The sequence below is a fragment of the Physeter macrocephalus genome, chromosome 8 (assembly GCF_002837175.3).
Source record: "Physeter macrocephalus isolate SW-GA chromosome 8, ASM283717v5, whole genome shotgun sequence".
NCBI lineage: Eukaryota > Metazoa > Chordata > Mammalia > Artiodactyla > Physeteridae > Physeter > Physeter macrocephalus.
In genome coordinates, this window is record NC_041221.1 from 122,660,533 (window position 1) to 122,685,122 (window position 24,590).

General features: G+C 34.4%; 1 long non-coding RNA gene across 5 annotated transcripts in view; it reads right to left on the minus strand.

The window, feature by feature from the left end:
- Window positions 1-24,590, minus strand: part of LOC114486756 (uncharacterized) — a 366,895-nt gene that overhangs the window by 61,841 nt on the left and 280,464 nt on the right. For all 5 annotated transcript variants that reach the window (XR_008618106.1, XR_008618109.1, XR_008618108.1 and 2 more), the window contains exon 4: window positions 21,359-21,435. This is a non-coding gene — a long non-coding RNA (uncharacterized lncRNA). The remainder of the gene's footprint in view (window positions 1-21,358; window positions 21,436-24,590) is intronic.

Genomic DNA, 24,590 nt, shown 5'->3' on the forward strand with positions numbered 1-24,590 from the left:
TTAGATACAAAAAAAGCACAGTTTACAACCTGGAAAAAGAGCTAGTAATATGTTATTAAAATAATGCCTATCAATATAACTCAAACTAAATGGCCAACAGAATTTAGCTATTATGTCACCTACTGCTGAGAAATTGATTAGGTAATTGCTGAATAGATCTAATTCAACTGTTGATTGAAATAATAGAAGTGTTTCCTGAGCTGGCCATTGTAATCATCTTTTAACCAAATTGGCTGGATATGCATTAGTTACAGAGTATTTTGCACTCTAATCCTCCACTCTCACCACATGCACATAATAGAATAGTTGGTCTTATAGATACCATCCTGATTCTCAGAAAACATGCTCACCTTATAAGAAACTATGGCATACTATCTGGAAATATGGATGGGACGGGCTTTGGAGTTCTGCACAACAAACACAGATGTGAAGTGAGTGAGTGAATGTGAAGCACTTAGGTCATCAGCTGTCACCAACTAAGAACAATCATTATTAGCTATTACCACTAATACTTTCGTTTAAGAAAGAGAAAGTTATGTAACAAAACAAAGCTTTTGATTTAAAAACAGAAAATCTGATTTTAGGGGCCTTTCTGGTTAGAGGCTAGAAAACTACTACAGGAAACCTGTTTGGCTTGTTTACATCTACTTTCCTTCCAACTCCTTTGTAGGATACAAATAAGAAAAGCCAATATAGGTCAAGATCAAAGAATTTTGCCAACATATCCAATCAGTGCAACTATACACACTCAGCAAGCACTTCTCCCTTTTTGGACAATGAACATTTGGATAGGTGCTCCTTGCTTACGTGCAGTAAGGCAGTAGAGTATAAAAGGCTAAGGTATGGGCTCTGCAATCACACTGGATTTGAACCCTGGCTTCTTTGTTATCAGAAAATCACCTAATTCTTCTGAGCTTCTATTTCTGTTTTTTTAAAATTAATTAATTAATTTTTAAAATTTTTGGCCATGCCTGGCAGCTTGTGGGATCTTAGTTCCCCGACCAGGGATCAAACCTGAGCCCTCAGCTGTGAAAGTGTGGACTCCTAACCACAGGGCTGCCAGGGAATTCCTAGCTGGTTTTTTTTTTTTTTTGAATAGAGACAGCAAGAGTACCTTTCAGGGTGGTTGTGAGGGTTAAATAAAATAAGTCAATCAAACAATCACAATACTGCTTTGTACATAGTAACCACTCATAAAATGTTAACACATTTTTATTATTATTATACTTTTTCTTTAAAAAATATGTTTGTTTGGAATGTGATGAGGTCAAGAATCCATAATATTCTCTTATGGTTCTCTTACTCTATCAACTAGATTCTTATCAAGGGAAAGGAGAGCTGGGGAAGAAGTAAAATCTGAACACTTTTCGTTCCTGTAATTTATTAACATTGCTAAATGCCAAAGGAATGTTTAAAAATTAGAGCATGAGATAAAAGTATTTCAACAGGTCTTTATGTGAAGTATTTATGAAAGTCTCATGAAGGACAGAAACAAACAAAAAGATGTGAAATAAACTATCAAATACCTATAAATTCCATTACTAAATTTAAAAAAAATTTGGCTTTTATTCATATCTTAAGTCTTAGAATAAATGTGTACTTCCAACAGATTTTTCTAATTTCCCTTTGACCAATGTGTTTTTTGGGGCAGTTGCTTTGCTATATAGATGTCTGTGAATATCCATTTGTAAAGGGATGTGTTTATTTCAAGTAGAATTTCAATATCTTTGCTCTTCTCCTTTAAATTACTTTGATGAAAATATATTTTTTAAAAGTATATAATTTTGCCCTAAAGGGGCAGAAAAAAACCTACCTCGCTGGCTTGCTTTAAAATTTCTCAAGTTATTTTCTCATTTGACAACTAAATCAAACAACCAGTGCTCTTACTTTCTCTGATCTAAACAATTTTACAGAAACTACCTTGCAAATGTCCCAAGAGATGAGCCTGCTCACAGTGAAAAATGTACTCAGCAGGATATTCACTTAATGATAATGATTATTCTTCTATGTAATGCACATTTCACTGTCAGTAAAGTGTAATATTATTCTGTTGAAAGCTTTACATATGCAGCCAGCTCCAAAGACATACTAGCTTAACTTGCATATCTCACTTTCCAGTTTTACCATTTGCCTTTTTGCATATTCAGTGAAATTCTTTCATGCTTGGTATGTGGAATGCTTTATGCTGGTGTCATTTGCTTCTATTGGGAAAAAAATAATCTTTCATAGTTTGTATGGACATGGATTCATGAATATATTTTACATGATATCCTGGGAGAGAAGATGGCATCTATCCTTCCACCATGTATGAGTATATAGCTAGAGATTTTATTTTTCTCCTTTCAATAAAGCAAAAGCTTGCTATGTTTCCACATTTTACAATTGCAAACATTTAACTTGGTCAGGATTTCCAGTCAGCAGAGGTCAAAGAGAAGAGGCTGGTAGTGTACTTGGATGGCTTACTGAAAGCTCTCCCTAACAGTAACACAAAATCTCTGCATAGGTGTCAAAGAGTCTGTAGTGCCACAAAAATACTCGTTTGTAGATTTATCATTAAACCCTGCTTTCTCTTTAAAATACAAATATAATAGTTCTGGGACCTAAAATTATGTCAGCTCTACATTCAGATAATGTTCTTCCAAGGTAGGAATTTACCACTTCATTAGAGACAAGGGCACTAAAATGGGGCAAGATGCCAAAAAAGGATGAAGATAAGTTTGGAACCCCTAAACCCTGAAAACAAGCCTAGAATTCTTCACAACTGAAACATGGATATCTGATGTATCTCAGGATCTAAGAGGGTAGGTTTCAGATGCAATTATTTCCAATTTTATAGGCTACCCTTTAGAAAACTGAGTAACCCTAAAATGTTTGACAACTTAATGATATTGTACAATATATATTAGGGGATAGGTTCCATTTTCCTAAGAAAGGGTTACTCAAATGCATTTGACCACAGAATTTCTTTAAAAACATAGTGTTGCTAGAATACTAATGAAGATGATGAGATTATGATCCACCTCTGGATTAAAATTGAGAGCAAAATAATGGTCTGAGAGATAAATTTATTTCCGTGAGTAATGGTTAAAAATATTTCTATTTTGATAACATCAGATATTACCAATATATGCTAAAATGAAATAATTCATATAACAGAGATCAGATCTTGCCAACAAGTTTGAAAGTAAATGCTTCCTAAATCATTAATACATAGATTGACTATCATGTATCATGTGTTCTCTTGTCCAATTTCCTGGTATTTGGAGGCTCAATTCAAAAATTTTAAAGGCACATTTTACTACCGTATATAAAAATATAGTTATTCTTCTTACGTTTATTCAAAAATAATGACTTGTTTTTAATGAAACATTATCAAGAATTCAAGCAATGCAGCAAAATACATACAATTAAAAAAATAAATCCTCAAACTATGCCAGCCAAAAGTGATTATTAACCCTGAGTAATCTTTTTTCAGTCATTTCTATGCATCTAAACATGAATTCCTAGGTAGGAAGGTCTAGGAAGATGTACATAATTATATAAAAATAAGACTGCTCATTTTTATAATTCTTATCAAGATGTAATTTATATAAAACAAAATTTGCTACTTTGTTCAATTTTATGTGCTTTGGTAAATATATAGAGTGGTGCAACCACCACCACGGTCATAATATTACGTTTTTTTGCACTGAAAAAGTTCTCTCATGCGCTTTCGCTATCAGTTCTATCCACTGGCCACCACGAATCTGTTTTCTGCTGCCACAGTTTTGCCTTTAATAGAAATTCATGTAAAAGAAATCATGCAGTATGTTGGCTTTCTATCTGAGTCTTTCACTTGGCATAATGCATGTGATTATCACCTATGTTGTTGTGTGAGTAATTCATTCCTTTTTATTGCTCGATATTGTTCCATAGTATACATGTGCCACACCTCCATACATCCATACAGCAATTGATGGACAGGATGTTTTCAGTTGTTGCAGTTTTTTTTTCAGTTTGGGTTTATTACAAATAAAGCTGCATTTGAGAAGACTTTCTCTGTGTGTGAATTCTTCATGTTGGTAAATACAAAAGACTAGTACTGCTTAGTTATATCATATATGTATATTTACTCTTATAAGATGCTGTCACATTGTTTCTCGGAGTGACTATAAAATTTGGCATTCTAACCAGCTATGTGTGGAATTCTATTAGTGCCGCATCTTTGATGATGCTTAAATTTTTATCACTCTAGTGAGCATATGGTGGTTTCTCAAGGTGGTTTAATTTAATTTCCCCAATGACTAATGATTTTTATCATCTTTTTACATGTATTTTTGCCATTTGTATAGTTCTTTGGCTGTGGCCATTTTGTTGTTGTTGTCATTGTTGGATTATATATTAGTATCTGGGGGCTGCCATAAGAAAGTGCCACTAACTGGATAGCTGAGAATAACAGACATCTATTGTCTCACAGCTTGGAGGCTAGAAGTCCAAAATCAAATTGTTGGCAAGGCCATATTCCCTCTGACATCTGTAGGGGAGAAGGCTTCCTTTCCTCTGTCTAGCTTCTGATGGCTGGCTGGTAATCCTTGCCATTTCTTAGTTTGCAGCTGCAGTACTTCAATCTCTGCCTGTGTCCCTTTAGTGTCTATGTCTCTCCTCCTCCTTTTTTAAGGACAGCAGTCATATTGAATGAAACGCCCACCCTACTCTGGTATAACCTCACCTCAACTATTACATCCGCAACAATCCTATTTCCAAATAGGGTCATATTTTGAGGTACTGGGAGTTAGGACTTCAACATCTTTTGAGTAGACACAACTCAACCCATAAAAAGTTGTTTTGCTTCTTATAATTGAGGTGTATAAATTCCTTATATATTCTGAATAAAAGCCCTTAATGCTTTTTCATTGATTTATACGTGTAACCTTATACCAATGCCACACGATCTTGTTACTGTTGCTTTATAGTAAGTCTTGAAATCAAATACTGTGAGTCATCCAATTTTGTTCTTTTCAAAATTATCTTGGCTATTTTAGAAACTTTGTATTTCTGTATACATTTTAGAATCTGCTTGTAGGTTTCTATAAAAAAAGTGCTTGAATTCTGACTGGGATTGCATTAAATCTATAGATCATGGTAGGAAATTAGATAATTTAACAATATTGAGTTTTCTAATTCAAGAACAACATATATTTCTCATTTTTTAGATCTTTACTCTCTCTCAGGCTTTTATGGTAAAATTCTTACACATTTTTATTAAACTTATTCCCAAATATATATATACATTGGGAATATGTATATATACACACACACACTTTTTTTTTGGTTACAGCCACTGGAAGTGCTTATTGCTTTTAAAATTTCAGTTTTCAGTTGAGTCTTCTGATCCATGAACATGGTATCTCCATTCATTTAGGTCTTCTCTAATTTCTCTCAGCAATATTTTGTAGCTGTCCATTACAGGTATTAGATACATGTTGTTAAATTTATTCCCTGATATTTAATATTTTGATGTTATTATAAATTACATTGTTCTTTAATTTTATTTTCCATTGCTACTGATATTAGTTTTCAATTGCCGATGTAACATACTACCACGATATTGGTGACTTAAAACAACACTTATTGTATTATATTTCAGAAGTCCAACACATGTCTCATGGGGCTAAAATCAAGGTGTCAGTAGGGCTGCATTCTTTTCTGGAGGCTCTAGGTAAGAATCCATTTTCTTGCCTCCTTTAGCTTTTAGAAGCTGCTTACATTCTGTTCTTCTCTCCCCTTCCCTCATCATCAAGCCAATAATGTTGCATCTCTTTGACCTTTCTTCTTTCTCACATCTCTCTGACCAGAGATTCTCCACTTTTAAGGATTTAGAGTGGGCCCACTGGATAATCCAGGATAATCTTCCACCATATCTGCAAAGTTGATTTTGTAACATATTCACAAGTTCCAAGGATTAGGGTGTGGACATCTTTGGGAGAGGAGTCATTATTCTGCCTACCATAGTAGCAGGGTGGAGATATAATTGGCTTTTGAATATTGAACTTAAACTCTGAGATACTGCTAAACTCATCTTTTAGTTCCAGTAGCTTTTTTAAAGATTCCTTAGGATTTCCTACATAGACAATCACATCATCCTCAAATACAGTTTTACTTCTTGTTTCCTAGTCTGTATGACTTGTATTTCGTCTTCTTGTCTTATAGCACTGATTAGGTTCTCTTGTAAAATGTTAACTAAGAAATGGTGAAAGCAGATATCCTTGCTTCATTTCCATTTTTAAGAGAAATTCTTTCAGTCTTTCACCATCAAGTATGATGTTATCTCTAAGTCTTCACAGATTCCTTTAATAAGGTTTAGAAAATTCCCTTCTATTTCTAGTTTGTTGACAGTTTTTTCTTTCCCTTAATGATAGATGAATTTCATGTGTTTCCTTGTTTGTAAAATGAGGATATCAAAATTCACCTTAGACTAGATATTAAAATAATATATGTAAAAGAGACTAACATTTTTGTGAGGCAAATAGGGCATGGACACAAATTCTACAAAGTGTCATAGGGTGTAAGGTATAATCATATTTGTTAGGAAAAATGTATGTAGAGAGGTGACAAAGCACATATTTTTTTCCCTGAGCGCTTATCCTAAATAAAGTATTGTTTCTGTGGGCATATAAGGACTGCCCTCACCACATAAAAGGCTCAAAGAGAGACACCTTGCCCTGATACATGACATACATGTAGAGGGATAGGAGGGAAGTATAGAGCAAGGGATACCTATATCACTGCCCAACAGTGGTATTTCCTGGCTGAGAAAGTATCCCTTTTTAGAAGGCCACATACCTATAGTTCAAAGGTTGTTATCATTCTCTCACCCAAAAGGCTAAGCCAGACCCTTGCTGAGCTACTGAAAAAGGTATAAAAAATAAACACTTCCTCCCAGGATACTCAAATTTGTCCCCAATATTTATAGCATGAGCTCCATACATATTAGTCCCTTTTTCTCTCTCTGCACTACTCCAACTCCCAGAAGACCAGAATCTCAAAGCCTATCAAACTCTTTCTTCATTTTTCCAGGATGATTGCAGGAACACATAGCCAAGGCAGTGAATGCATACATAATCACCTTCATATTATTATGGCTATGCCCATATTAAAGCTAAGTAAACAAAACCATCTAGAAAACAAAGTTATTTATTTGACTGGCACATTTTTTGCAACAACAAATGGATATGCCAATTTATAGCAATTACTAAAATTGGCCTGGTGTCTACTCTTTTTTTCGTAATGTTACACAATAGAGCTTATCACATATTCAAAGTAAAAAGAATGCAGTAATGAAGGCCAAGATTTAATGGAGTTATTAACTTGAGTTTAAGTTAATTAGTCTTTTAGTGTTTATTATTTGACAGATTTTCATCATCTTCAGTCCCCTAATTTTACCTCTTACAGTTTCTTTTTACATGAAACACTTCTTTCAAATGAAAACATCTTAGTCAGAGAGGTAATAAGTAGGGTGGGAAATGGAAATCTTTTTCAGTGTCTCTAGATGCCAACACTGTTTGCAGCCATTGAGAGTGAAAGTTCATATAGGCTGTGATTGTTAATTTTATATGCCAACCTAACTGGACTAAGGGATGCCCAGATAACTGGTAAAGCATTATTTCTGAGTGTCCCTGTAAGGGTGATCTCAGAAGACATTAGCATTTGAGTCAGTAGACTGGATAAAGAAGATCTCCCTCACCAATGTAGGTGGCATCATCCAATCCATTAAGGACCCCAATAAAACAAAGGCTGAGGAAAGGCGAATTTGTCCTCTGAGCTAGGACATATATCTTCTCCTGCCCTTGGTTATCAAATCTCCTGGTTCTTTGGCCTTCAAACTCAGATTGGCACTTACACCATTGGTCCGCTCAATTCTTATGCTTTTAGACTTGGGCTGGGACTTAGACCATTGGTTCCCTTGGTTCTCAGGCCTCTGGACTAGGACTGAATTATATCACTAGCTTTCCTGGTTTACTGGCTTTTCTGCTCCTCCCGCTTGTGGAGGGCAGATCGTAGGACTTCTCAGCCTTCATAATTGCATGAGTCAATTCCTTACAGTAAATCTCCTCACATATGTGAGGCTCACATACACACTATATATATATATCTCCCATTGCTTCTGTTTCTCCAGAGAATCCTAACTGATACATAGGAAAATTGAACACTTCTGTTCATTAAATCTCAGCAAAGCAAGAGAATCATCTCCAGTAATAATTCTCTAGCTCTGTATCCCTTGAAAGCTTCCTGTGGGTGGGAAAATTGTCTCTCAACAGACTGCATTTTAAAACCTTTTCTTATGAAGTCTGATTATTCAAGGATTAGGAAAACATTGCAAGGTTCTATTTCTCCATATTTGCATTCTAAACAATGAATAATACTATGTTATTTGTTTGTTCATTTGTTTTTGCCCACTTGTTTTAATTAGCTCTTTTTTATTTTGGGGTGAAGTATTTTAATGCACTTCTCAGTTATCATGTCATTTCACTCCTTCATTCTTTAACATGCATCTCTAAACTTAGAGACATTTTCTTATATAACTACAGCTTACTTTACATTATCTAAGACAGTTAAGAAAAGTTCAATATTAAAATTCTGTTAATTCTTTAAGAGAGATCAAGATGGCAGAATAGGAGGACACTGGGCTCACCTCCCCCGACTAACACATCAAAACTGCAACTCCAAATAGAGCGACTCTGGCTGAAATTGACCTGGGGACTAGCAGAACAGTTCTACAACCAAGGCTGTAAAGAAAATCCAAACAGAGTCTGGTAGGAAGGGAGGAGAAGCGATCTGATCAGGAGATGCACCCCTAGTGGGAGATACAGAAAAGGAGGGGGCTATCACAGGCTCAGGTATCTTCCCTGGGGTAATCCATAACAGTACTTTCTCTTCTTATTAATTGTGTTGATATCATTTATTCAAGACACTCAGTCAATAGTTTCATAGGTCTGTATTCCTGCTATTTCATATGCACTGAACATTAGCACTAAAGACTTTATTGAACTCAGGTTCATATTGGATGAGAATATTTCATAGGGAGCTCTATGTTCTTCATAGGATATCATGTGAGGAAGACAATAATGTCTGGTTATCACATTCACTGTGATGATAGGACAATAGGTACATACATACATATGCATATTTGTATTCTTCCTCCTTTCTGTCTCTTGCTCTCCTCACTTAACAATATGTTCTGGACAACAATTATACAGAGACTTTCCTCACTTGCCTTTATGGTTACACAGTATTCCACTGTAAGGACATATCCTGGCTTATTCAAATGGTACCCTGGGGTACCCTGGGGTTAGTCCTGATCTTTCCTTTACTATGGCAAATAATGCTGCAAATAATAACCATGTGTATAAGTTCTTTGGTAATTTTCCTAGTGTATTTTTAAGATGTAGTCATATAAGTAGAATTTCTGGATTGAAGAATAAAGAAGTAAGCAATTTTTCTAGATATTGCCAAATTCCTAGAGGAGTTGCAACATTTTGCATCCTGACCAGAAATTCATGAGAATGTGTGTCATTCTGCCATCTTGTTTGCAGAGTATATTGTCAAAATCTTAGATATCTGCTAATGTGATAGATAAGAAATGGCATTAAGATAAAGTTTTATTTTTTCTTATTATGAGTTAGGTTGAGAATATTTCCATATGCTAAACAGCTATTTTTACTTATTCTCCTATGAACCATCTATTCATAACATTTGCCCTTTTTTCTAAACCGGTTTCTTGGCTTTCCTCTTAACAATTTATAGGAGTGCTTTGTTTATTGAGACATTAGTCCTTTGTCTCTCATACATGTTGAAAATATTTTCAAGTATAATTTACCATTTACTTTGTTTATTTATTTTTGCCACACAAAAGACTATTTTTAAAAATAGTATTTATGCAGTCAAATGTTCTATACTTCCTTCCTTTTGCCTCTAGATTTTGTGTTCTAGAAAGAAAAGTTTCCCTCACTTCCAGACTATAAGTATTTTCACTCATGTGTTCCTCTAGTTTTTGTGATTTCCTCTTCAACATTTAGTTATTTATACCTTCCTAAGTTAATATGGTACAAGACATGAGGAACACAGTCATTCTTATCTCTTTCCAGATGGCTCTGCAGTGTCTCAAAATCTCTCATTTAAAACTCCATCTTTCGGGCTTCCCTGGTGGCGCAGCGGTTGCGCGTCCGTCTGCCGATGCAGGGGAACTGGGTTCGCGCCCCAGTCTGGGAGGATCCCACATGCCGCGGAGCGGCTGGGCCCGTGAGCCATGGCCGCTGAGCCTGCGCGTTCGGAGCCTGTCCTCCGCAACGGGAAAGGCCGCAGCAGAGGGAGGCCCGCATACCACAAAAAAACAAAAACAAAAACTCCATCTTTCTTCGGCTGACTGAATATTCAACCTTTTATCGTATACTAAATTTTCATAAACAAATAAGTCTTTTTCTAGACTTTCTGCTTGTCTATTAATGAGCCAATTCCAACCTGTTTTGACTATAATGGTTTTATAATATGTTTACTATTAGGGGGGTAAACTTTACTCTCCCCCTACATGGGTATTGCTCTTTTTTATCGCAGTTTTACTGTATATTCTTGATTGATTATTTTTCAATATGGACATTTAAATCAAAAGATCTATTGATCTTTTTTGAGATAATGTTAAATTTATAGATTAACTTACAGAACATTGATGTCATTATGAGGTTATTTTCTATACACATGCATACACACACATATGCAGCCTTACTGTCATATACTCACTCCTCCCCTCACACATAGATACACACAAACACCTAATTTCGCATTATGTGGTCCGTTTCCCTAGACTTTTCTGCCTGCCTGCCTTCCTTCCTTCCTTTCTTCCTCCTTTCCTCCCTCACTTCCTTCCTTTCTTCCTTCCCTCCCGCCCTCCCTCCCTCCTTTCATTCTCCTTCTTTCTTTCAGCAGTTGAGTATTTCTTTTGATATTTAGGAGGGTGTGTATCATTCTAGTGGCTGCCTTTATGCTAATTCTCTAACATAATACTTTAGTTCCCCCTATTATTTCTAACTAAAGCTGACAAGTATAGCACCAATGATTACCAAAGCATAAGTCACAGAGCATTTTTAAAGTTGTGATAATTTTTAAGCTATCAAAATTTTTCTGAACAGAAGCCAACACTGAAAATATTCTTTTTAAGTTTTATAAGGTAATCACAGAGGAGTTATAATTTCTATCTCTTACTTTTATAATAAATGTTTATAGATGTATATAGGTATAATAAATGGTGTTAAAAAGATATCACTTTCCCTTTACATATTTAATCACATGAAAATATTTCTTAGAAAAAGAATAACAACCCAATTTCAGGTATCCTTTCACATGCCAGAAGAAATGTTCTTGTCTGTGTATAAGATTGTGTATGTATAGCTCATGTAATCATAATCATTATGGTATAGCCATACCTTCAAACAGTATGTCATACTTTTCTGACAGTTTAGTATAAAACAGTTTTCTATATTTGGAGCATGATTTTCTATTCACTGTCTTGAACCATCATTGTAAAACAAAATTTTGTCATCTTAATGCAATTAAATCATAGTTGAGAGCACAACAATTCAAATATCAAAATTCTTTTATGGTGAATCTAATTAATAGCATTTAAAGGTCCTTAGGCTTATATTTTGCTTTTATTATCACAGTACTCCCACAGAGCAATAGTAAGTCCCAAAGACTTTGAAATATAATGGAGATTTCCACTGACCTCAAAGTGACTTAACACTTCTAATTTCATATCCAAGGTAATTGCTTTAATGCTCTTTGCTAGTACTTTTGCTATCATTTACATACTATGGCCTCTTCCAGATATGTTTGTCCTCTGACACCCACTAAATCAGACAGCCACAATGCCTTGAGAAAAAGAAGACAGTAAGGCTAAGGATTAAAATGCAAGCCTACCAGAGACTAATGATAGAAGGCTGAGGGACTTCCCTGATGGTCCAGTGGTAAAGAGTCCACCTTACGGTGCAGGGAATGCGGGTTCAGCCCCTGGTCAGGGAACTAAGATCCCGCATGCCGCGGGATAGCTGGGACGGCACGCCACAACTACTGAGCTTGCGTGCCTTAACTGGAGAGCCCACGTGCCACGACTAAGACCCGACGCAGCCAAAAATAGATAAATAAATAAATATAAGAACTATTATTTTAAAAAAAGAAGAAGGTGGAACTTCATGTTCTGGGCACCAGGAGCTTGCCGAAGAACTGTACGGTGGTGGCAGAGGTACTGGAAGAGAAAAGTTGTGTACAACAAGGGCAGAAAGTTCCAAATGTTACATTTTTTCCTCCTCTGTCATACCACTACACAATTGTAGGTCTCCTGAAACAGCTCTGCTAGTCCAGCCCTAGTTTTGCCTGTAGTCCTTATCAGTCATCAGGAGGAAACCAGGAGTAGCAGAATATAAAATTAGAAGTGGTTTAAAGTAACACATAGCAGAACATATTCCTAAGTGAAGTGTCATAAAGGAAGTTGTTTACAGTGGTCAAATGTATTTGAGAAACAAAACATGTTGTGAAATCATAAGAATTATATCTATATTGGTCTCTGCCCCCTGTTCCTGACACAGAGCTCCTAAAACCCTCACAAATAGGGGACTAAGAGAATCTTTTGTTCTAATATTTAGTCTTTGACCTCGGTTGCCAACACAGAGATTCTAAAACTTTTGTGATTTCCTGAATGATAAGAGCATATGACACTGATGTCCTAAAATCCTTGGAATTTCCTAGGTGATAGGAACGTCTTGTGTTCTAATGAGTTGATTCTTGGTGGATGTGGACTGGTCACCAGAAAGACCAAGACGTGATTAGAAGCTTGAAACTTTTAGCCCCATCCCCTATTCTCCACAGAGGAGCTGGAAATGGAGATAATAATTGATCATGCCTATATGATGAAACCTCCATAAAATCCCCAAAGTAAGGAATTAGGGGAGTTGAACACATCCCATCCCTGTGCCGGGAGGGTGGCCCACCCCAACTCCATGAAGATAGAAGCTCCTGTACTTGGTACCCTTCTAGACCTCACCTTCTGTATCTTCATCCAGCTGTTCATCTGTATTCTTTATTATACAATTTGGCAAATGTAAGTGTTTCTCTGAGTTGAGTGAGACTTTCTAGCAAGAATATCCAAGGTGTGAGGTTATAGGAACTTCCAATTTGTGGCCAAGTTGGACAGAAGTTGTGGATAACCTGGGGACCTCTTACTTGCGATTGGTGTCTGTAGTGGGGAGCAGTCTTGTGGGATAAAGACCTTAATCTATGGGCTCTGCACTATCTCCAGTTAGTGTCAGAGCTTAATTGAATTGCAGGACACCCAGCTGGCATTGAAGAGAGCTGCTTGGTGTTGTGGAAAAACCGACACATTGAGTATGTGAATAAAAGAGAAATGGAGAAATTTTCTTAGACACATATCATGTCCCCATTGTGGATTCACAATGTATGTTTCTTCCTGAAGACTCATCTACGGTGAAGAAATCAATGTTGCTAATTAAACCTACTAATCAGTTTTCAATTTATTTAGCTACACAACTTATTTTTTCCCCTTTGCTACATTTTTAACCTTCCATGGAGCTAATATTATGCAGAATATATTCTGTAAAATGCTGGTCTAAAGATTTTCCTAATTTATAACTTACTAAAGTTTGTAGCTGCATCAGATCACTTTAGAGGTGTGGTAGGTATAAATTAAATCTATAAACCTTTGAAGTTGGTCTTTTGAGTGACTCAAGGAGTGTTTCTGCAAGTATCAGCTTAATAAACAAACAGCAACATCTGATTTTTCATTACTATCAAGTCCATAAAGTAGACGTTAGCTGCACATATTTTTAATTACTAGTATCATAAAGCTTCATTGAAAAGCATAATATTTACATCAAAGTTAGCATTTGAGTTATGCTGGATTTTGGCTACTGTGGAGGCTAAATTTAATGATAATAATGAACATGTAGAAGGAATTATTAATATTTTTTGTCAAGTTATGTCAGAAAATCCTTTTAACAACTCAGTGAATGAAATAGTATGTTGGTATTATTCTGCCTGTTTAAAAATTGTTACTGTATTTTTTTGACCCTAAGGAACCCATGTGTTATTTACATTTGTGTGTATTGTGTGTGTGTGATAGAATAATTCTGTGCTTCAAGGACTAAACAGAGGTCTCAGTGTTTTTCTCGAGCTTGCTCCTAACTTTTCATGATGTTACAGGTAATACTACCAAGTACTTTGATGTCATTTTCTAAGACACAATGTTGAAATCATGTTGGCTATCATTATTTGCTCCTTTGGAAGTACATTTAATCCCATTCAAATACATCATTGCTTTTCTCTGCCTTTTTGCACACTATTGATAATTGTGTTTAAGATATTCACATCATTTTTTGTTCTGTCCCTTAAAAAAAATTGTTACCACCTTTGGGATAAAGTCAGTTTGTGCAGGTTTCTTTGTTTTAATTTTTTCCCCCAGAAGATGATGTAGCACTGGGTACAAAAATGAACACCATGAAAGCTATGACTTCCTGAGGGTCCTTGGGCTTCTGACTCTCTCTTAGACATCATAGAATTTGCAGAATTATATAGGAAAGAGTTAGGTGATTGATTGAACACTTTCTTATCCAGTTGTTTCACTTTTTAAATAAACTATGTATGGAAGTATAAAAGAGGTAAGTACATAAGTATAAGTGTAAAGCTCAGCTAATTTTTATAACATTGGCATACCAGGTAACCAACACCCAAAATGACAATATTATCAGTGCAAATCCATACATGTCGCTACCACGATCCCCACCAAGTAAACCACTATCCTGACTTCTAATGCATTAAATTTACATAAGGGCATCATCTTATATTCTTGTTTGTGTTCATCTTCTTCCACTCAACATTAATTTTTGAGATTCTTCTATTGTATGTGTAATAGTGGTTTGTTTATTTTCAGTGCTGTGTAACATTCAGTTGTAATATGCTTATCTGTATGTGATCATTCGGATTGTTCACACAACAATGGGCTTTTACAAACAGTGTTGCTATAAACATCTGTGTACATTTCTTTCAGGTGTTCACTCCGGAATGAAATCACTGGGTCTTAAGGTATACAAAAGGTTGTCTAAAGTAGATGCTGTCGAATTCTTTTCCAGAGTGATTTTACCAACATATTAACACCAATGTAAAATAGTTCAAATTGCTCCACACGTTCACCAACACTAGATAACATCACTTTCAAAAACTTTAGCTAATATGTTGTGTGTCTGCTAGATTACTGTCATTTTTTTCACTTAATTTTCAGTTAATGAGGTATAATTTGGATGCAATAAATAGCATCCATTTAAAATTATATCATTGGATAAATTTATACAAGTATAAAATTGCCATCTCAATCAAAATAGAGAATATTTCCATCACTCCCAGAAAGTTCACTTGTGCTCCCTTTCAGCCAATCTCCTCACCACCAGTCCCAAGAAAATACTACCTGATTTCTGTCAGTAGTGTCACTTGATGTTGGACTTCGTATGAATGCAATCATACAGTACGTACTGTTTTGTGTCAGTTTTTTTAATTAAAAAATATTTTTAGTCGATCTGTGTTTTTATATGTATCAGTAATTCATTTATTTTTATTGCTGAGTATCATCCCATTATATAGCTTTATGCCATAATTTGATTATCATTCACCTTGTGATGAGCATCTAAGTTGTTTCCAGTTTTAGTGTGCTAAGAATAAAGTTGCCAAGTTCATACTCAATAAAGCTGTTGTTCATACCCAAGTCACTGCGTGGTCATCTCCACTAAGTGTATCATATGACAAGTGTACATTTAATTTTGTAAGAAGATTCTAGTGCTTTTTCCAAAGTGATTATACCATTTAGACACCTGCCAACAATATATGAGTCCCAAGAATTTCACATCCTTTCCTGCACTTGATTTCATCACTCCTTTAATGTTAGTCATTCCAGCCATTGAACAAGTTGGTATTTCATTGTGGTTTTAATTTGCATTTCCCCATAATTAATAATAGTGATCATTTAAAAAATGTATTCATTGGTGATTTGTACATCTCCTTTTGTGAGGTATCCTTTCAAGCCTTTGGTCCACTTTTTATTGGATCTTTTGCCTTTATATTATTGAGTTGTAAGAGATCTTAATATAGTCTGTATGGAAGTCCTTGTCTGACATATGCATGCACAGAGTAAATATATCCTCTCAATTTGTGGACTGCTTTTTCATTTTCTTTAGAAACTTTTAAAGAAACAGAGAACTTTAATTTTGAGGAAGTCCAATTTGTATCTTCTTTTATGCTTGGTGCTTTGTTTTTCTTATCTAAAAAAATCTTTGCTAACTCCAATGTATGAAGATATTCTCCTGTTTTCTTCTAGAAGTTTGACATTTTTACCTTTATTTTTAAGTTCATGACCCATTTCAAATTAATATTTGTGTATGGTGTGAGATAAGGGTGGGAGTTCTACTTTTTTCACATGGCTATCCAGATTGTCCTGCATCAGTTATGGAAAAGAATACATTTCCTCATTAACATACATTGGTGCTTTGTTAAAAATTAATTGATCATATATTTGTGGATTTATTTCTGTACTCCATAGTATTCCACTGATACTGTATACCTACCTATCCACTAATACCACTTATTTAGATTATATTAGCTTTATTTAAGTCTTCAAATTAGGTAGTGTAATACCTTTACCTTTGTTTCCATCTTTCATAAAATTTTGGCTATTCTATGGCCTTTGCTTTTCCAAATAAATTTAAAAATAAGTTTGTCAAAGCCTACAAAAATGCCTGCTGTCATTTTGATTGAGACTGTGTTGAATCTATAGATTAACTGTGGGAGAATGAACAACTGAATATTGACTCTTTCAACCAATCCTTGAACAAAGTATATCTCCATTTATTTGCCTTATTAAATTCTCTTAGAAATGTTTTTAGTTTTCAGTATAAAAGCTCTGAAAATTTTTGTTAAATTTATTTCAAAATATTTTGGATTTTGGTGCCACTAGAAACAATATTGCTTTTTAAATTTTAAATCATAACTTCATCATAATTATTTGTTGTTAATTCATATAAATACAATTAATTTTTTCCACACTGGCATTTGTTCTGTGATATTTATTAAATTTACTTTTTAATTCTAGTAGGAATTTTTTTTGGTTGTTTCCTTAGGATTTTATCTGAACACAATCATATCATTTGGGGATGGAGAAAGCTTCATTTCTTCCTTTCAAAATTTTTTTCCCTTTATGACACTGTTTAGGACCTCGAGTACAATTTTGAATAGAAGTGGCAAGAATAAATATCCTTTCCCTTTTCTCAAATATAAGAAAAAACATTCAGTCTGTAATACTTAAGAATGATGTTAACTGTAGAATATTTTGTATATACCTTTTATCAGGCTGAGGAATTTCATTCAATTAAGTTGGTTGATAGTGTGTTCAGATTTTCTGTGCTCTTTTTTTTTAATCTACTTAACCTATTATTACTGAGACAGACATGTTTGTGAATTTGTTTACTTCTCCCCTTAGTTCTGTCAATTTTTCTTCATGAATTTTGAAGTTTTCTTGTTAGGTGCATAGATTTTAAGGAGTGTTATATCCAACTGATGAGTTGTCCTTTTTATCATTATAAAGTTTTCCTCTTTCTCTCTTGCAGTACTCCTAATCTGGAAGTCTACTTTGTTTGATATTGATAGAGCTACATTCTTATGCTTTCTGTTGGCAAGTTATATGGTTTTCCAATCTTTTAGTTTCAACTTACTTGTGTATTATGTTTAAAGGGCATCTCTTATGGGAAATATATAACTGGGTCCTTTTTTAAAAAGTACTTCTGATACTATTATGTAGAGTGTTTAGTTAGTTTCATTAAATTTAATGTAATTTTTATATGATTAGGGTTCAGTCCCACATCTTACTATGTATTTTTCATTGTACCTTATGATTTTTCTTTGTTCCTTTATTGCTTCTTCATTCTTTCTTTTGAGTAAATCAATTTTTAAAGTTTTATTTTATTTTCTCTACTGACTTCTTTACCTCTTATTATTTTTGTAATGGTTGCTCTTAAGCTAAACTATGCATTCTTAATTTATCAATGTGTACTTTGGTTAATATTTCACCATTTCACACTTTTGCCACTTTACACATTACATCTGACACTTCATACTCCATACTTCACATTTCTCACCTGTCATTTCACAAACACAATTACATTAAAATGGCATAATTTTATTCATGATCCCTGTTGCCCTCTATGCTATTGTTGTCATGTCATATGCTTCTACTTACCTCATAAACTCTACTTTACAACATATTATTTTTCCTTTAATCCATTAGTTGTGTTTTAAGTAAATTGCAGGAAGAAAAAATAAAGTTTTAACTTTTCCACCTATTTACCTTTTTATTTCTTTAGTGTTCCTCAATCTTTCCTGTTAGATATGAGTGTTCCCATTTGACATCATTTTCCTTCAATGTAAAAAATATTCTTTTTGTTTCTCACAGTGCAGATCTGCTAGAGATAAACTCTCAGCTTCCATTTTTCTGAAAATGACTTTATTTCCGCCATGCTCTTGAAGGATTTGCATTCTGGCCTTGATTTTTTATGGTGAGATGTCAATTAAATGTAGGGGAACAATGATGTAAATTGTTCCCCTTCATCTAATGTGCCTTTCCCTTTTCTGGTAACTTTCCAGATTTTCTCTTTAATTCTTACTTTCAGTAGTTTGATTATAATGCCCTTAGGTGTGATTTTCTTTGTACTTATCCTGCTTAGGTATACTGAACTTCTTGGATCCGTAAGTAATTGTTTAAATCAAATTTGATAATTTTTTAGCCACTATTACTTCAAATATTTTGGCCAGTTCTTACTGTCATATTTCTGTGACCCAAATTTCACATATTTTACATCACTTTATCCAGATTCCTGACTCTCTGTTAATTTAAAAAATCTTTATCTTTATGTTCTTCAGATTAGAGATCTATTTATTTGCCCTCAAGTTCACTAACATTGTCATCTACACTCTGCTATTAAGACCACACTATGGATGTTTTTATTTATTATTATACTTTTAGGTTCTAGCATTTCCATTTGTTACTGTTTTGATTTTTATAGTTAACATTTGTTTTCTGAGATTTCCTAAATGGTGACTGATTAAGACCTTTTTTTTTTTCTATGCTAGGCTTGAATTTCATGTTGCTCCGCCATTGTGTGGAATTGTTCCCAAGCAGGTAATGTCATCTATGAATAGTGATATCTTTCCTTCCTTCCTTCCCTCCCCCTTTCTTTCTTTCTTTCTTTCTTTCTTTCTTTCTTTCTTTCTTTCTTTCTTTCTCTCTCTCTCTCTCTCTCTCTCTCTCTCTCTCTCTCTCTCTCTCTCTCTCTCTTTCCTTCCTTCCTTCCTTCTTTCATCTCCTTTATTCATGTCTTATTGCACTGGCTAAAACTTCCACTAAAATGTTGAAGAGAAATTAAGCTATCAGGCATTCTTGTCTTGTTCCTGGTTTTATGGGGAACACTTTCAATTTTTCACAGTAAAGTGTAATGTTTACTGTAAATTAAAAAAAAATCAAATTAAAGATGTTTCCTTTCATTTCAAGTTTTCTATGAGTTTCTATCTTGACTGGATAGTGAATTTCATCAAATTTTTTTTCTTCATCATTTTATGTGATAAATAAGATCAATGAGATTTTGATGCTTAAATAAACCTTACATTATTAAACTGGCCAACTTTGTCATAAGATATATTGTTTAGGATTTTTGAAACTTGGTTTCTCTCTAATTTTGTTTTCAGGTAACATCTTGTAAGATTTAAATATCAAGGTTATGCTGGCCAGCAAAGAATCACCTGTATATCTTTCTCTATCATACGTTCCATTTTTCCTCTTGATGTATTTTTTGCATGCCTGGTAAGTCTGAATTGAATATGAGACACTGTGTATGAAAAATTGCTGAGAATCTTGATAACATCTTCCTCCAGAGATACTTCACCTCAATTTGTAATAGACAGAAAGTGAAGACTGTTTACCTCAATCAAACCAGAGAATGTGCTGGTACCAGACTAGATTATATATATATATACATGATTAGGGTTTTCATTCACTTGAAAATTTACTTTTAAATAAGATTGTAATTTTTTAAACATCTTTATTGGAGTATAATTGCTTTACAATGGTGTGTTAGTTTCTGCTTTATAACAAAGTGAATCAGTTATACATATACATATGTTCCCATATCTCTTCCCTCTTGCGTCTCCCTTCCTCCCACCCTCCCTATCCCACCTCTCTAGGTGGTCACAAAGCACGGAGCTGATCTCCCTGTGCTATGCAGTTGCTTCCCACTAGCTATCTATTTTACGTTTGGTTTTCATAAAGACTCTGTCTATCCTTGGCTCACACCCTCTTCTGCTGTATAACTCTTCTAGGGTTTCAACTGATTGTTTACTAGGGTCTATCTTCTTTGGAAGATTCTAATCCTCAATTTTTGCTCTTCAGCATAGTGACACAGTTGTAAACTTGATTCTGCTTTTCAAAAGTTCTCTGCTTACCTTCTTAGCATTTTTCCCTTGAAGTTTATATATTTGGAAATGCATTTTGAGGGAAACCATAAGTATAAGGCTCAGTTCTGCACATCTCCTTCACTGTGGATCTTAGTTCCTTAAGTCCTAACTATCTTGGAAGTCCTGGGCTTTAGATTCCAATTTTTGTCTCTCTAGCCTTGGAAAATTGCCAGAAGCATTGTTAGCTGCTCAGATTCTTATCTGTGACCTATTTCCATATCCTCAGCCAAGTATCAGCAGATGCCACTATGAGAAAAGTGGCTTGCACAATGTCAACTTCCCACTTTTTAATTCACTTCCATCTAGAAATCTGGCTCTCTAATACCTTATTGCCTTGGAATTTCTCTAAAGGCTTCAAACAGAAGATTTTTATGTTTTATTTAACTTGTACATTTACTCTAAGAAGGAGCTTTGGTCTATAGAATGGTAATTCATCATACCTGGAAATGAAAGAGGTTCGCTGCAGGAGTTTAATATTTTTTTGATAAATCCAAAGAAATATTTTTCTATTTCTTGCTACTAATTAGAATCAAAAGCACATTTTCAAGTGCCTCACATGAATATCTGTGAGGGAAAGGAAGTTTGGGGACTCGGAATAGCATACTTTTGCATAAATAGGATTACAGTATTTATCGGAACTTGGAAGTATTCAGATACCACTTTCTTCTCAATTTTTTCCTTTCAGTTATATATAGTTCTATATAATTAACAACACAACTGTTTTAATATTCCTTCCTACAATGGGGATATAATAGTTTATTAATATACTTACATATTACCATTTCATGGATGCAATAGCTCTTGTCCATTTCCACTTTCCCATTTTCTTTCCCGTATAGAGACTGATTCCTAAATAGAAAACATCATCTATGGGTATTCATAATGATACGTAAGTTCATGACATAGAAGAAGGCAATAAAAAGGAAGATAATTAAACCTCTAGGTTGAGAAATGTCATAGTATTTATGTCATATTATATTATTTATTGAACAAATATGTGATGTAGGCTATTCATTTAAGCAATATATCCCAACAACCATAACCCCATATTATGAGGTAAACTGATTTTTAATAAAATCATTATATGAAAGAGTTAACATAAAATTTCTTTAGCTACATATAAATACTAAAAATCTGAGCTTTACATAAGGAAAAAAAAACCCTATTAAAGAACTTGTTGGGCTTCCCTGGTGACGCAGTGGTTGAGAGTCTGCCTGCCGATGCAGGGGACACGGGTTCGTGCCCTGGTCTGGGAAGATCCCACATGAGCCATGGCCGCCGAGCCTGCGCGTCCGGAGCCTGTGCGCCAGAGGGAGGGGCCACAACAGTGAGAGGACCACGTACCGCAAAAAAAAAAAAAAAAAAAAAAAAAAAAAAGAACTTGTTTACTGTGGCTGTTAATAATGGATTTTAAGTTATAATGCTATAAATAACAAAAGACAAACTATATAAAGAGAACTGGCATTGTAAAAATATTCCAACACTTAGCTATGAATTAAGATCAGTAGAAATGTGGAATTTTTGTAAATCTTTGCAGTGTGCATTATTGTTTATCTCAGTTTAATGATTCTCTACTACTAGGGCAGGGAAGAAAGCAATTGGTGTCAACATCCTCATTCATTAAAGTATTGGGGAAAAAATCCAATAAACATGTTTGTTTTTTTCTTTTTCTATTGTCTTAATCATGAGAGGCTTTTCCCAATTTGTGCTGTGCCATCTTTGAATAATTTCTCCTTTATACCCACAAATTCTACTCAACTGGGGAAATGGAGGAATTTTAAAAAGAGCTAATCAAAAGTTTTGATTCATCATAGTTAAAATTTAAATATTATCTTTTCTTAGAAAACGATATTTATTAGACATCAAGGAATTCTAAACAAAAGTAAAACAATTTTTTAAAAATTTCAAGCATGGCTCACATCCTTCTGTAAATATTTTGACTTTTCCCTGTACTCAAGAGAAAATAAATCTCTAAAGATCGTATTTGTTTTCACTGCCAAATACGCTACAAGATCTTGGGTCTACACTGCTTCATATCTTGTGGTTCATTGTTCTTAAGGCAGTTTTCCTTTCAAAAACTCTCTTTGTATGTTATCCATATTGTTATCCCATAAACAACTGACATTCCGAGGCATTTTATTCCTTTGGTCTTGGCTAACTATCCCCTAAAACATTTTATAAAAAAATATCATTTTAAAAAAAAGAAGAAAGAAGGAAAAGAAAATCCTGATACCCTTATCTAACTGGAATTCACAATAAAGTTCAATCAGAAATATTTCACATGAAAATTTCACACATGCAATTTCTAAGAAGTATTCTGGGAGGTATATACAATATGTCCTAAAAGTACTGCAGCCTACAAAAAATAGAATGAATAAGTTAATTGGTTTAAAGAATAAATGAAACCACTCTTGGTAGCTGATGTTGGGGAATTGAGGGAAGTATTTTATAATTATCACTCAAATTTCTTTGGGAGTCAACATTATTTTTTTCTAGTGGAAGAAATAGTGGGTGTTATATTAATATTTACAAAGGACTTAAGTGACCACTCTTATTAGTATAAGCCTAGTATATCCAATTGAAAGGATAGTCCTAGGAATGTCAAATTACAAAGTTTAAATAAGTCTTAGTGATTTTTCTTGCACAGCTAAAATTCTTAATAGTTTAATGTCAGGACAAATTAAATTCAGGGGCATAGAGCAAGATCAATTATACAGGATACTGAGAAATTGTAAGGGTATAAAACAGCCTGGAATTTCTAGTTAAAATGGCAGAAGAAAATTTTCCTTCCCTCTGCTTCTTCAAATCTCACCACCAAGAAAAAACAACGAATGATAGAAGAAAACATTCCACCACAAGGGCAGCAAGAAAACTGTCATGACTCAAAGAACAAATTTTTAAAGATCACTTGCCAAATACTGTTAAATGACCATCAAAATGAGGGATCAGGGACTATATACAGATTTTCTCATAGTTAAGATGGCATACCAAGTGATCCTAATTAATTATGAGTTCTAGAGTTGTCTAGAAAGATGAAAAAAATGTCCCAGTGAAGATGCAGTTTGATATCTCAGAATGGTGGGGAAGGAAGAGATGAAAGACCAAAAGGAAAAAAAAAGTGTGTACAAAAAACATCAAAAACAAAATAGAGGCTGTGAATTTCTTCAGATTCTTCTAGGTCTTTCAGCCACCACATGCCCAGTTTGACCCAACATTACTTTCTACTAGCAGCAATTAACATTCAAAGATCAATAATATCATGCACACATCACTACCATCATACAGTCCCAATATAACAAAGAATTTATTTATGGAAATTTTATAAGTAGAGAACTAGTACAGTGAGTATAGACCCCACACCCCCCATACTTTCATTTTTCTCTAACCTGGGATGGACATAGATGTCTTTATGCATCAAAGTCAAAGTCATAGGAGGGAGGGTCTGGCTAGGTTAACATGTTGCACATACAACCGAGTACTCCATGAGTGAGCGTGCACCTAACATCATGCTACATATTTATGGGTAAGCTTAGCATTGGATCTGGGAACACCTAGTTTCTCTAAATTAGGAGTAAACAAATTTTTTCTGTAAAGGGCCAAATAGCATGTATTTTATGCAGAAATAGCTTCTGTGAGCCATATGTTCTCTGTTGCAGCTACTCTACTCCACTGTGGCACTATGAAAGCAGAATAGACAGTACATGAATACATGAGCTGGACTGTTTTTTTAATAAAGCTTTATTTAGGGACACTAAAATTTGAATTTCATATAACTTTCATGCTTCATGAATTATTTTTTTTTTTTTGGATTTTTTTCAACTGCATAAAAATGTAAAAACTATTCCTAGCTCATATTCCATTCAAAAACAGCCAGCTGGATTTAGTCTTTTGGTTATAGTGTTTGCTGATGTCTAAACTAAGCAACAAGAAATATATCAAGTGATCTCTGGGCTCTGGGACAAAGCTAGGGAATATGCATTTCAAAGCTCAAGATGTGTAAATGA